Here is a 13,935-nt window from a genome sequence, read left to right as displayed (position 1 = left end):
CACGACCACTTCCGGAAACAAGTACATTTTAGTATTTGTCGATCACCTTTCAAAATACGCGGAAGCGGTAGCACTCCCAGATCAGAAGGCAGACACGGTTGCAAGAGCATTTGTCGAACAGATCGTGCTCCGACATGGACCCCCGAGGCAACTCTTGACAGATCGGGGAACGAACTTCGTGTCGCAGCTAATGAGGAGAGTTTGCGAGCTGCTTAAGATCGCTAAGAAGCAGACAACACCGTACCATCCGGCTTGCAACGGCGCGGTGGAGCGACTGAACCAAACCGTGGCCGGGTTCCTGTCGCATTTTGTTTCGCGCGACCAGCGGGACTGGGACTTGTGGCTCCCGTATGCAATGTTTGCCTACAATTCCGCAGCACACGAGAGCACGGGCGAATCGCCATTCTTTCTTCTCTACGGCCGAGACCCGGACCAGCCTAGTGAAGTGCCAGAGGGCCCCCGTCGTGTCCCATACGCTTCACTGGACGACTATAAGGTGGAGCTAGAATCGCGCTTGCAAGTGGCGAGGGACATCGCAAAGGAGGCCTTAAAGAAAGCGGCGAAGCGCAGGAAGGAGGTGCACGATCGCAGTGCTAGAGACGCGCCGTTTAATGTGGGGAACAGCGTGTACATTGAAAACTGCCAAAGGCAGATTGGGCTAGCTCGTAAGTTCCAGACGAAGTGGAGAGGACCGTGCGAGGTTGTCGAGAAGCTTTCTCCGGTAAACTTCAGAGTCCGAGACGTGAACCGGCGCTTGATAAGGATACACGCAAATCGCCTCAAGTCGGCACCGGTTCAGTATTCACGAAATGAGGAAAGGGAAAGCGCGGATTTTGATGGGGACAGAAGTGAAGCGGAGCGCGCAGATAGTTCGCAAGAAACGCCCTCTCCTGCATTTGTTCGGCAGGCGCCAGAGGTGACAGCCGGAATGCCACCGGATTTACTTCATGCATTGCTAGAAGAAGAAGCGCGCGAGGTTGCCGCGCAGATAACGCCAGGAGAGGCTCCTGCCACGAGCCCTCGCGAGTCCCAAAGCAGACAAAGGGTCACAGACTTACTTAGTATGACTCATGAAGGCCGATATCCGCTGCGAAATCGGAAAGCTAAGTCGGACTAATGGTGTAAACAGAGCGGAGTTGTGAACTGGTCAGAATTGTGTAATGCCACAGCTCATAACATTGCTATGTGCTTATGTGTTAAGTTATCGGAGTTGGTAGTTAAACCTTTCTGTCATTAAGTAACACCTTCACAGGAGAGCATGCGGAGCGCATGCAGAACCTGCCCTACTTCCTTTCGTTATCTCTATTTTTGTCTGTGCCGTGATCGTGCTAGAAGTGGGAGCTCCTTTATAACTGTGGTAAATTCATTTCGTCCAGTTTGGACTAGAAAGGAGAGGCTTGGGTGCTGAGTTTCATGTTTATCTGTAAAAGAAGATCAGTGCTGCCCCTGGAGACGCCAGTTATGACAGCGGAGGCATATGGTGTTGTGCAGTGGTGTTGAGTGCAGCGAAAAGTGTTTTGTCGGACGCACTGTGCGAGGCGATTCAGAAAGACAAGGGGAGCTGCAGGGACTCAAATGTTCGGAGAACATTCTTCTGGAGGGTGAGCGAGTGTGACATTCCTTGTGTGCATCGAGTTGGGGCTTAAGGCCGCCCCTCTTTTCCAGCTGCATACCTTTGCAGAAAGCAGGACGCCGGCACACGCGGAAACCGAGAGCCCCCGAGTACATACGGGGAACGAAAATTGTCGCTTGACGCACGGACCCCCTCCCCCCCCCTTTCTTCGACGTGGGCTATCGCCGGGAAGGCACCCACAGCTTCCCGCCGTGCCTCGTGAACAAAAGCGCATTCCCAGGAGGGCCGTGACGGACACCTGTCATGGCGGACAGGCAAGACTCGCCAAGAATGTGGGAAGACAGGGGCGACCCTTAATCTGGTTTCCCGGAGCGACAGACGAACCCCTTCATGCTTATTAGCTGTGTCCCGCTGTCGGTAGCCCGGCAGCATCGTGGGCCCTTTCGCCCCCTCCTCTGTTGCTGACGGGCGACGCTGACCGATGGTGGGTGGCGGTATGCATGCATGGGGCAAGGATTAGCTCCGAAGGGAGAGCCTGTGGATACTCTCACTTGAGAGAGAGTTGTGGCGTTTTTGTTTATTTAGTTTGTGTTGTTAACAAGACTCTGGGTTCGAGGCTAAGCCCAACCCAAGGGGTTGTCCCCATCTCGCATGTTATTTTTGATTGGAGAATTGATGCTTTGGGCGGGCCACTGAAAATGACCGCCCTTAGTCCTTTGTTAATCAAGTGCTTAAAAGCGCATGTAAACGGATGCAGTCCAGTCTGAGCTGGGGCTCCATGCTTAGCATGTAATGTGATGCTACTTAGGCACTAACCTGCCCGGTCGATGAGTAAAGTAGTGCAAAGTTTGTTCTTTTGTAAATTCAGTTCTGCTTTTTCCAGTTTAACTCTCTGTATATGTATGTTGTAAAATTATGCTCTGCTGTCATCATCTACAAGCTCGCCTCCTGTTCATCTTCCAAGCCGAACGACACTAGAGGAAGGGTTTGTGAACCATCCTCGAAGAAACGGACGACTATTGAAATTCTACTGCATACACGCTCAGGACGACATCGTTCGCCAAGAGGGCCTTCAGCGCCGAAGCCCGACGGCGTGCACCTTCTGCCAGCAACCGCTCGAGCCCAACTCCGGAGCCACTCCATCGCCCCCATGAAGTCGTCGGCACGTAAGCTCGGACGCCCCAGCCTCTGATGTATAATCTTAATCATGTGTAATTATTGAATATACCTGTTTGTTTAAACTGAGCCATACGGTGTCTCTTTGCCTCTCCGTCCCGTGTGGACCTGCGCATTATGGGGGTCATCACATAGCGCTTTGATCTCGGGGTGGTAGGAGTCCTCACGAAATCTCGAAAGGGGATGAGTAGTTGCTGCCACAGATGGCGATGTGATAAAGGGTGGTAGCAGACCCCCCGATATCTCGAAACGCGATGAGTAAGAGCTAACGCTCCTAAAAGACGACGTTGAAAACCACTTCGGCATGTTTGTAGAGCCAGGCTACAAACAAAAAGGCACGAGAAACTCGTTTGCGTCTAGTGTGTCAGCAGACGGGTCAGAAGGGAAACAGTGCAGCTGGCAGAAGGTGTAAAAAAGGGATAGGCAATCCTTTTGCTCGTAGATCGTTATTGTATTGTAGGGTTCGGCACTACACGCGGTAGCAAAAATTTAACATTGTCTGGACAGGGCCTAGAGACAGGTGTCAATGTGTCACCAATGCGAGGTGTGACTCCATTCGTCGCGCTTCCGCAGCTCGAGGGAAGATTATATGGACGCGACCCCCAAAGGCTCGGCTGAAATGTTAATCCCTGAACACAAAAGAGAGGGTACTTGCGCTTAACGTTCTTTTTGTGAGCATCTTGAACGAGGTGGTTGTATTGTTTGAATATGCGAGGACAAGCTATGGCTCAGTGACAGTGAATGTTTTTGCTTGCTCCTAGAGAGTAAATGGTTAGGACCAAAAACTTTTTTTTAGTTGTGTATATGACTTTGCTTTGAGAAAAGAGAAAAGTTAGCTCTCGTTTCCAAGAGTTTAGATCATTCTCACATGTGTAGTGAACTGTGATGTTAAGGCAGAATGTGATGTTTTGGCAATTCGTGATAAATGGCAATCCAAGGTATGTGCCGCGTGCGTTTGAAGCGGTGCTTTGCACAGTGCTTTTAACAGATCTCTGTTACATGACAGTGTTCACAGAGTCTAATGAAAAGAAGCCGTCAGAGAATAGTGTATGGGCACGCGGCTTGAACAATAGAACGCAGAAATATATCTGCTCGTTTTCTTGCAGTCTCTACTTCGTGAGGGCAAGCTTCTCGGCCGTGCTTCTTCGGGCAGATCGCGTACAGGCAAGCTGAGGAAATATTTGAACTGCGACAGATTCTTTTAAATGACAGAGGGTATTGAGGTAGTCCAAATTTTTTTTTAGGCAGTTTTAGTAGTAGAGCTGAAAGCTTTGAGAGACCACTCCTTAATCGTGCAACGTGGCGGCGTTACTTTGGCGGTCTTGAGGCTGCATGTAGCCTCGCGTTTGGCCACGACTATTGCTGTAATCTGAAAAAATTTGAGTTGAAATTTTATCCTCACAACGCATTGGTATAACATAAAAAAAACGCCTGCAGAATATTTGGCGATTTCCGAACGCTTGCTTGTGGGGAAGTGCCCTGTCGCGGGGAACAGTCCACTGACGCCTTCGTTTGTTGGATGTTCGTGTTTGGTTGGCATTTCTGGAAGCTAGCCCTTCTGCACGGTTCCAGCCTCATCTCTTCCTGCCCAGCGGTCAACGCTGGTCATTCGAGATTTTTCGGGCCGCGGAGGAGCTGTTAAGATAGGAGAATTCGGACCTGGGAGGAATACTAGAATGCCAACTTGAAGGCGTATGAGTCATCAGGAAAACATGCAGCACCGAGGTCTGGCGTTCGCAGAAGCTGCGGCGACAATGGCGGCGCCAGGTCGTGTGTCTGCCTCGACTCGCCGGATAGAGTGATGCTATTCATCGGGCACGCTGGGGATAATGGAAATACGGCTGCGACTTTGACAGAGTTTGTACGTCCACCTGCTGACAGTCGGCTGGACATTCTTTTCCCACGGGGTCGGCCACCTGGCAGCTGTGATGACATCGACGCGACAGTGTCCGAAGACTGTCTTTTCCCCTTTCCATCGACCAAGCTGCGAGAGAGCATCAGCACCGCCTCCTGCCGGGGGCGGTGCCTCCAGTGTCTGCATCTACTCACTTGACTGACGTCATTCTCCGAACTCTATTCCCCCGTCAGGTATCCGGGGAATAGGAATGGTATTTAACGGGGTGCTGCTTTGTTACCAACACACTCGTATCTCGACTGTATATGTGTAAAACTAAATCTACTGCACAGTTTCCCTCTCAACGGAGTCCGACAGCGTCCTTCGGAGCCGGGACCTGTGGTGCTAAACGTGTCAGTCAACTCAAGGGCCCCTCCGTCTCCAGCAGTGCACTGTATAGGTTGCTTTGCGTGCAAATGTTTCGAAAGCGCGTGTATTTTGGCGCGATGTAGCCAAACTTTGTTGGGCCACAGCGCTGGGGTAACTGAGTTTTGGAAATTCTAAAAACTGATATAAATATTATTTACGGTGGGCTACACGCCTGTCAATAGCTGAGGAGCCTAATTATAATAGATAGAAAAATAACTTTTCAATATTAGTTAACCAACCCGCTCGTAAGCTCATCTTAGTTGTATTCTGATGTACTACACCGCTGACAATGCTATGCCGAAAAACGCGCTCTTCTAATTCAAAAGGCTTATTTTTAAAAACTGTGAGAAGTTTTAGGCGAAACATCGTGTACACACACACGGCTCGTGGCCCCCCCTGCCACCGGATACGGGCCGGTGTAGTTTCGGCTACTAGGCTTTGTTCCGGTGCAACGCCAGCGGTGGTGATGGGCTTGCCGGGGCCCGTCCTCTGGGGATGCAAAACCCCATGGGAGTGGCAGCGACTCCCAAGCGACTGAGTGGGCTAGTCGCGCACGTGAGGTCCGATGCCTGTGCGGAGGCAGGCCTGGTTTCATAATCAGGTTGGACTCACGGAATTGGGCTCGAAAAGTGCTCGAAAATCAAAAGGCCTCTGCACGCGGGGGCTTGCGTGGCTACCGGCTGGCGCGTCGGTTTCTGGTCACGGAGAGGCCAGGTCCGCGCGGGGGTTTCCAGCAGAAGGGCTCCTTGGGAGCGATGTCCTCGGGGAAGCAGCCAGGGATGGCTGACCGCGGGGCCGTGAGGCTAGAGCGCGGGACGCCGAGGTACGAGGGACCTTAGTAAAACCGATGCGAAAACCGTCGATGTTGTGGAGTAGCGGTGGAGTAGACCCGGGTTATCTCACCCTCGGCCAAGTTCTTGGCTTGTGGCCCGGTCAGCCCGGCCCTGAACACTCCCTCCTCAGTAGGTGTGGAGCAAGCTAGGGGAGGAAATAAGTGCAAGGCTGGTTGGTTGGAAGCACAGGTGGGTCCCCGGGAGTCTAATTCCATTGGCTGGATCCACCACACATACTTCCGGAGTCTGAAAAACCGCGAAAAACACTTGACGGCTAGTAGCTGGGCAGCGATTCGCAAGTCTGAACCGGACCCCAAAAAGTCGTGGAGGAGCCCGAGGCAGCTGCCCCGGGTTAGGATTTCCTGTCTTCGAGTCGGAGCTATTGCGTCGTTGGGTGGTCGGGCATCCCGTGAGTGGAGCCGCACCATTGGTCAACATCGACGCCCTCCCTGTCCTGGCCAGACAGGAGTCGAGCAATGATAAAATGAGGGTCAATGTCTCGCTGTCCCCAGTCCCATCCCATTACCCATAACCCTTCCCTCAATCCCATTCCCACAACCTACGTCCCACCCCCTCCGCTACGTCCCAGGGGAGATCAGGGGAGTCTCCCCGGGCCCGCTCCCCCGGCTGTGGGTCGCTTTCTAGCATTACCCCCCTCATTTTTTTTATTTTCCAACTTACGGGTGGCAAAAGCACAACATTGCCTTCGGGCCTTTTCATTTATATCACATTGGGTTAAGCCTGTTATACTTGGTGGCACAGGCAGGGGCCTATTGGTTTACATTCCTTTTCTGGTTGCCCCACCATACTTTTTGTACACACACACGCAAGATCAAAACATTCCTCTGCGCTGTTTGGTTTCGGTGACTGCTGGCTTCCTTCATATGTTTGTCTAACGAGCCCCTCATTTCCCTTACCTTGTCTGCTAATAGCTTAACGACGGTCTCGGTTCTGGCAGTCTTGATGCCATAGGTAGCATAAGAGGGCTCTCGCACTGTTTCGGCCCTCGGCGTTAGATGACGTTTCACGTCACACTCGCGGTAATACAGGACGTGCTACGTCCGCCACTATGGACGAGGGTGGCGCTGGTGAACACTCTCAAGGTTCGCTTACACGCAAAAACATAAATACCAACAAAAGCAGCAGATTGGACAGCCGTCGCCCGTAGCTCAGTTGGTAGAGCATCGGACGCGATATTTGGAGGTCGTGGGTTCGAATCCCACCGGCGGCATGGTTGTTTTTTCTGCTGCTTTCTGAGTAATATTCTTTAAAGAACCAATTGATTGACACTACAAATTAAAAAAAAAGTATAGAAACATTCCCCTGTGCACCTTGGTTTCGGTGACTGTTGGCTTCCTTAATATGTTTGTCAAACGAGCCCTTCATTTCCTTTGCCTTTTCTGCTAATAGCTTAACGGAGGTCTCGGTTCTGGCAGCTTTGATGCCATAGGTAGCATAAGAGGGCTCTCGCACAGTTTCCACCCTCGCCGTTTGATGACGTTGCACGTCACACTCGCGGTAATACACGACGTAGTATGTCCGCAGCTATGGACGAGGGTGGCGCTGGTGAACGCTCTCAAGGTCAGGTTACAGCAACACAGATACCCCTGAAAGGATAAGATTCCGGAGCCGCCACCGTAGCTCAGTTTGTAGAGCACCGGACGCGATATTTGGAGGTAATGGGTTATCTTTATAAACGCCCACAGGAGATGTCGTTAATATTTGATTAGAAAAAGAAGTGGTCCAAAAACTGAGCCATGTAAAACTCCAGAAAATACCTTGGTTGAGGCTGAAAGACACCCTCCTATAACGGTGGACTGGAAGCGGTCAGTGAGGAAGCATTTAATCAAAGATAAAATTAATGGGTCTAGGCTCAAAGAGGAAATCTTATAGATGAGTCGTAAATGTGGAACACGATCAAATGCCTTTGAAAAGTCTAAGAATATTACATCAGTTTCAAACAACGAATCAAGGTTTAGATTAAGGTCAGTGGTGAATTAAAAAATGTGCGAATCACAAGAAAGATCAGAGCGGAAGCCATTTTGACTAGTAAAGAATGCGTTGTTATCGAGGTGTAAAGCAACTTGAGAGTAAATTGTGTGTTCCATTAGTTTGCAGCCAATGCATGCTAAAGATATTGGGCGTTAATCTAATAAACATGGCTGGCTCCCAATTTTAAATACCGGAACTACTTCGTTAATCTTCCAGTCTTTCAGCGAGGGGCTTTCAGTGACGGCCCTGGCAAAAAATTATGTGCAGTATACGACTTGTTGGTACTTTTGGTGCTTTAAGCACATTAGCGAAACTTTTATTGGGTCTGTCTCTCTATGCTATCTATCTGGAAGTCTTGCCAATGGTAGCCCATCCTTTTCCGCAAAGATTACTGCTGGCACCAGCCGCCGCGCTGGCTGAGCGGTTATGGCACTCGGCTACAGACCCGACAAACGGGGGTTCGATCCCAGCCTCGTCGATGAAATTTTTATGCACGCGAAATGCTAGAATACCGAGTTGTGCTATGCCAGAACACTTTAAGGAACACCAGGTGGCTTAAATTACTGCGGCATCGCATAGCGGAAGTCTGTTCTTAAGTCCCATAAAACAAAACAAAACCTTCTGGCACAAGTACGAAACATCCTTGTGTATTAGCAGACAACTCTCAACTCAGCAAAGAGCAAGAAGTCAACAAGACGTGCAGTGTTTCCTGGTTCTTCTTTCTCTCTTGAATTTTTTTGAGGATTTCGTCGTCACTCGCTACTTTCTGCCCGGCAATGATATGCCGAACAGAGTGCTCTTCTAGCTCAAAAAGCCTATTTTTAAATGTTGCTAGCAGTCTTAAGTGAAACACCTTGCATGTACCGACTCCTTCAACGAAATTGAATCGGAATTTTCAAAAGTATTCTTTTTGAGATACTAAGATAGCTTCTGCGGCGTTGTAATGCCAATGTTGGCCGACACCAGAAAATTGGTTGATTATGGCAACTAGTATGCTGCTAACTGAATTCTAATAGTTAACTTTTTGACTTATGTAGTTAGGCGCCTGGTTGCATATGGAAATTTGTAACTGGTCATTAGTAATCGACACCCCAGTTTTTGGAATTTTAAAAGCACGTTTACCATGGGCGCCGTGGCACATCAAATTTTCGCCGTCGCGCATCCTTTTCGAAAAACGCGCGCCTTCGGAGCGCCGCGAAGCGATCTCACTGACCACACGTCACTCCCTGGCGCACGTTTGATGCGACCTTCTCTCTCCTCTGTGGGCTGGAGTAGCGAGAAGAGACGAGCACTGCAGCGTGGGCGGGATAGAGCAGGTCACGTGGCAGGCGCCTCGCAGTCACGTGTAGTCATGGACGTCGCTTCGCAGCACGCGCTTTTCGAAAAGGGCGGGGCGGCCCAAATTTGTGGCGCTGCAGTGTTGAGGGAAGTCGCATTTTCGAAATTCAGAAAGGGATATGGCTATTACTAACGGCAGGCTACAAATCAACTTTGGCAAGCAAGCACCTAACTTTAATAATTAACGAGATAACTATTAGAAATTTGTTAACCAGCCAGTTACTTCCGTATTTCGCCTGTTTTCTGATGTGCACCAACACTCGTATTTTAACACCGCAGAAGTCATCTCAATGCCTCAAAAAGCCTGTTTAAAAAAAAAATTCTGGTTCACCCTCGCGGAACCAACCGGTGGAGATATACAGAGTAATCAAAATGAAGCCTTAGAAGTCTTAAAATTAGATGTTGAGGAGCATAAAATCCACCTCTGCGCAGAAGATATACGGCCATGGGGACAAATATTGAGATAACGGTAAGCTTCAGAGTGGCATTTAACAAAATCATTTAATTAAATTTAGTGGCTACAGTAAGTAGGCATGCCTATATTGAGAACTCAGAAGCAGTCGGATTCCTACACAATTCTATTTGGTAGAATTCTCCTAGCACGCATATGTTTCGAGATACTTGCTTCCAAACTGTTCGCTCGATCCGCCTAATCCAGAATTTCAGGCCGTAACGATCGGCGCGAAACTTCTCTCGGCGTGACGCGGCGATTCCCCTTCCAGCAGCGCAGAAGAATGGATGAAGCTTATGTAGCCCGTTCACTTTCGGTTATCAAAATATGGGAAACGCCCGACACAACAGGTGCGCCACGCTACGGAGGAGATTCGTGTCGAATAACACCCTCTTGAAAGCCTAATTACGAGAAAAAAGTGGAAACTTTAGGCGCAAATATTTCTGTACAGGCGGGCTCCAAGAAGCATTCTATTATATGGAGTAGTAGAGAAATGCGACCGCCTCCATATTCCCAGCATAATCATTCACGATAACTACACTGGCTAAAAATTTCAATGTATTTTGGACGCCGCGGAGGCTCAGCGGTTATGTTGCTCGGTTGCTGACCCCAAAGATCCGGCCGAGGAGGCAGAATTTAGATGGAGGCGAAATTCTAGAGGCCCCTGTACTGTGCGATGTCAGTGCACACTAAAGAACCCCAGGTGGTCGAAATTTCCGGAGCCCTTCACTGCGGCGCTCCCGATTGCCCGAGTCGCTGTGGGACGTGCGTTAAACCCCACGAAACAAAAAACAAACAAACATTAATATATATAGGTAATTAGGTGTCTGACGATGTCAATGATCATCTGGGTTTGTGGCCCCCCCCCCCCGGTAAGTTAGTAGTAGAGATGGATTTCACTATACTCCGTTTCATACATAGCAGGCAACACAGCGGAGGCTGCGGAAGTAATGCGTCGGCGAAACCATTTTACTCCGCCCCATATCATTCGTCCTTCTCGGAGCTTCAGTGAATTTAGACGAAAACAGAGAAAGGTATAAAACGAAGTGGTAGCACTGAAAATTACGGTCAAATCTGTGAGGCGCTGAGCACTTGAACCCTCCTGCGATAATTATCAGTGAGTGTGAACAACTTTTTTGGCGTGGATGGAATAAGGACGATTCGCCCTACCTAACGCTTATCAGGCCGCCGAAGTCATCCTCATTTCTCGAAGTCATGGCGAGTTGGGAAGCGAAGTCCAGGAGATTGCCATTTAAGCCACCTAAGATCTGTCGGAACTAAGTATGCTTTTGTTTACTTTGGTTTTAGGGCGAACTACTTTTTGGGCGTGGACTTTTCCTGTGCAAAGAGACGCGCAAGCTTTGGCAGCGTTGCCTGCTATGTATGAAACGGAGTATCTTAATTAGGAAAACTATCCCTTAACACGGGGATAATGGTTTATGATTTAGGTGGGTTTAACGTCCCAAATCAACTCAGGCTATGAGGGACGCCGTAGTGAAGGGCTCCGGAAATTTCGACCACCTTGGGTTCTTTGACGTGCACTTACATCGCACAGTACACGAGCCTCTAGAATTTCGCCTCCATCGAAATTCGACCGCCGCGGCCGGATCGACGGGGATGATTAGGAAAAAGACAGGGCGAGCAGTAAGCGCTCCTCCTGTCTTTTTTCCTATTTCTTTGTCCGCATCATAAGAGCTAGTTGTTTTAATTGATAATGAACCACCAACTAGTCCAGCTATCCGTCTTGATAACGTGGATTTCACGTACCTGTCAGCGTCTAATGCTATTAAGAGCCGTGTAAATCTTAATTTTGATCACCCTGTGTATACAGAGTGGTGTTTTAATTTTTGCAGGTTTTATTTTAAGAGCAGTGAGAGATACATCGGTTGAATCGGTGCATGTGAATTGCACAGCAATGCGAACAATATGTGCGTGATAAGGTTCAATTGAAAATTATTAATTCAGTAAAATTGCCTTACAAACTTTCTAATTTCTGGTTTTATGACGCAAAATTATATTTTGAAATTAAAGACTGATAATATCAAAGGCCAGTTGAGTTCTTGAGTTTTCTGAATCGACGTTATCGTTCAAACTAACGAACGTAAAAAATACGCTTTTGAAAGCTCATCGAGTTGGTTTTCCCGCGTTGCACATTTATAAAATAACGTCACTGGGCATGGCATCGCCGCTGAAGTTACGTTAACTTCTCTTGCATCATAAAATATACAAACTTCGTCTGAATTTTCTGTATTAAAAATGCGACCAATGTCGTTTTATAAATGTGCAACTTGGCAATTTACGGAGCTTTTAGGTGCGTTTTTCAGCTTGAATGCTTCCAACCACAACGCCGATTCAGAAAAATTTAACTCTTCACTGGCATGTGATTTTGATGACCTTGAATTTCGAAATAAAATGCAGAGCTCTAAAATGAAAAACTGAAAATGTGATTATTTTAGCTAATTATTCGTTTTTTTTAGTTGAGCCTATCACACACATAATGTCCGCATAGCTTTATAATACACCTGCACGGAACTCACCTACGTATCTCCTACTGTTTTACAGATAAAAATATCTAAATGTTAAAAAATCAGCCGGCAGCCGCATTTGTGATCTAACCAACCTAACGAGAAGCATGCAGTTAAATGGGGGACAGCAAAATTGCCGTTTGGAAGAAAAAGGGGTAGGGGCATCGTCAAGACACAAAATCAGAGGAGCATAGACTAGCGAAGAGGTTCGAAATAATGATATCCTAGCGGAAATGGATTGTAAGAAACGCACTTAGTCGGGACAAATAATACGCAGAAGAGGTAGCCGAATGTCCGGTGGAAAGGCAGAATGACTTCCAAAAGAAGAAAATGTAGACGGGATCTGCAGCGAGACAAGTGGAGATATACAATGACATTAATTGCTGGGATAAAGTGACTCCAACTGTTTAAGCAAGCGCTAACTGTAGCGGGTCGGGCCCTTTGCCTAGAACGCACATAACCTGACTAATTACAATAATAACGACAGATACGTCGTCTATGTGTCAAGTGGCTGTAGACCACACTTTTGCCCTACATCATATGATGGGGCAGTTTCAGGACAGATTTGCGTAGGTTTTAACGAGGCTGGTTAACGTTTTTCGGGAACCGAGAGAAGACATTGGGCTGTTCCTGGAAGACATTCGAAAACAAGAGACGCACCCTAGAAGAGAAGCAAACAAAAAAAAAGAAGCGCGGACATGCACGCTGAACCAAGGGTATAAGAGAAGTGCCCTCGTCCGAACGGTGCCTTCTCTTCTTGCCCCCTTTGGGAGCTCAGCGGTTTCGTCCTATCCGAGCGGCCTCGATTCCCTGCAAGCAGGCGAGGCTCCCCACAAGAAGCGGGAATGAAGAACTGGGCGCGTATTCCGAGTTTCCGTCGTTTTCGAAACCGTCACTTTGAACTACACCTGATTGGTCGAAAGGCCAGAAGCGGATATGAGTTCGATTGCGACGGTGAGCGACAGCAGGATGTCACTGCATTCCAGTTGCCGCTGCGAACCGCTCAGCAGCACTATTGCTCTTTGCCGATAAATGAAACGCGACAAAAGAAAAATTAAGCGACCTTTTTAGTTGCGTTTAAGGTGCCACAGAAAAGAAGTAATCAAAAGCTGCTTCATTCACAAAGTGTACTTCAATAAATGCGAACAATGTTTCAAATACTGTCTTCTGCACCATAAAGGCTGGAGTTTTCCATAGAAATTTAAGTGCGCAACCACACACGACATTGTGATAGATGGCGGCCGCTGCAGCCACTGATCGCAGATGGTAAATAAAAGACAGCTAGCTTGTTATAAAACACGGCGTTTCCCGAGGGGAAAATGGAGCGGAGAGGAACATTTGTGGCGTGCACTAACTCGCTACAGAATGCGTGCTCGCTGCCGTGCTGAGCGAGAAAGATGCCGTGACGGCTCGCCGTCGCCAACAACGGCGCCTGAAAGCTTAAATTGCAGGCTAACTCGCGAGCTCAATGCAGAGCCACAGCACCGCGGCTGCCGAGAACTGTAAGTGAGGCTGAAAAACCACCTTTGGCACGTGAACGCGTCGTTGCAGTGACGCGTCGCTGCTGACTTACTATCCACATCATAAGCGGATTCATGCGCATAGAGTTTATAAATATTGCCGGCATGAGAAAGCTGGCGCCTTCGTCTATGCTACTGTTTTAAAAGGGCACTTCATGCACAAAGCTCTTAGGTCATTCGGGAAAGTCCGCTTCAAAAATTGGCTAGTTCCAGTAGCCACTTTACGGATAGACAGATGATTATTAGCCTGCCCTGTGTATCGTA

Source organism: Amblyomma americanum, chromosome 1, assembly GCF_052857255.1.
Source record: "Amblyomma americanum isolate KBUSLIRL-KWMA chromosome 1, ASM5285725v1, whole genome shotgun sequence".
In the NCBI taxonomy this organism is placed as follows: domain Eukaryota; kingdom Metazoa; phylum Arthropoda; class Arachnida; order Ixodida; family Ixodidae; genus Amblyomma; species Amblyomma americanum.
This window is presented reverse-complemented; position numbering follows the sequence as displayed.